Here is a 1,438-nt window from a genome sequence, read left to right as displayed (position 1 = left end):
CGAGAAGCTGCGGAGCCGGCTGACCCCAAATGGATTCCCAACAGGTGGCCGGGTAAGTCCATTTAAAAATTTTGCTCCTCCATCACCTCCTCCCGGGCCTCCTTCCTTTTCCCCTACCACATTCCCCCTGCCCTTCTCCCTCCGAATTCCCTGTGCTCCTTCCTCAGGTGAAGGAAGGGAAGGTGGTGGTGGTGGTGGTGGTGGCGGCGGTGGTGTGAGGCGCTCTCTCCTTGAGGGTCTGCCGGCTCCCAGTTCCAGCCCAGGACTGCTGGCTGGCGGGTCCCGTGAAGCTCCACCCAGTACCCCTAGGTCCCAATCATCCTTAGCTCTGTTGTGGGCCCTGATACCCCAAGGTGTGTGTGTGTGTGTGTGTGTGTGTGTGTGTGTGCGCGCGCGCGCGCGCGCGCGCGCCGGGAGCGGGGAGGAGGGATGGGGGAGGCTGGGTAGGGGAGGACGCGCCGGAGCATCTCTAGAGCAGGGCCGACAGGAGGGGGCGGGGGACCCCGTGGCCCGGCGGCCTTTGTGTGGGGGGTTTCAGCAGAAAACCAACTATACACCCTCTTTTATGGGAGACCCGGGATCGGGCCCGGGAGAGCCTGCGCCAGCTGTACAATAGCCCGAAGAAGAGCTTCTTGGCAGCCTCGGGTGGGGGAGTTGGAGGGGGCGAGCGAAGGGAGGAGGGGGAAGCGGAGAAAGGCAAAGGCAAGAAATTCCGGGCGTCCGAGTGAAAAGTCGGAAAATGTCCTCGGAGCGCGCGGGAAACAGAGGCGCGCGCGCTCACGGGCGCACATCCTCTCTCTGTTACCCACTCACACACGCACTCACACCCACTCCACACAGGTTGCCCACGCACGCAGTCCTTGCAAGCGCGGGGTCTCGAGTCTCATCTCCCAAGCCGAGCCGCGAGCGGAGCCGCCCTCCTGCTCCCCCAACTCCCAGGCTGTCAAGAGCCCTTCCGCCCGGCCACCCGTCCCCCGAGAATGACTTGGGGAGCTAGGAGGGCTCCCAGGTCTGGGGCTCAGGGAAGATCTTACCTGCGAAAAGGTAAGGGAAGCCGGGAGCAGGAAGCAGCGGCGGATAAATATTCATTAGGAAGTGTAAGTGTCTCCTTTTAAACCGCGCGGCGCGCGCTCTCGCTCCTCTCTCTTTCCCTCCCTCCCTCTGTCCTCTTCTGAGGCTCTCTCCCCCTCTTGCTCAGCCTCCCCCCCCTTTCCTGCGAAATGCCGGGTGATTCCCCGTCTAGCTAACCTGTTGGGAAGCCTGAGCCCTGGGCAGCGCCTCCACAGCTGCTTTCCTTCGCTCTTGGGGCGCGCGATCCCCATCCTCCCTCCCTCCCTTCGCCCAGCCCCTCACCCCTCCTAAATTACTACATCATTAGCTTTATTTTCCAGGGGTAGGGGGTGGTAGAGGCGCAGCCCGGCGCATTTCCCCAAAGCAG

General features: G+C 63.0%; 1 long non-coding RNA gene across 1 annotated transcript; it reads left to right on the top strand.

Moving 5' to 3' along the window:
- Positions 1-1,095, top strand: LOC309870709. Its single transcript, XR_014314753.1, has 2 exons — positions 1-52; positions 841-1,095. It is a non-coding gene; the product is annotated as an uncharacterized lncRNA (long non-coding RNA).
- The last annotated feature ends 343 nt before the right edge of the window (positions 1,096-1,438 follow it).

The sequence above is a fragment of the Mustela nivalis genome (assembly GCF_964662115.1).
Source record: "Mustela nivalis genome assembly, chromosome: 8".
In the NCBI taxonomy this organism is placed as follows: Eukaryota; Metazoa; Chordata; class Mammalia; order Carnivora; family Mustelidae; genus Mustela; species Mustela nivalis.
This window is presented reverse-complemented; position numbering and strand designations above follow the sequence as displayed.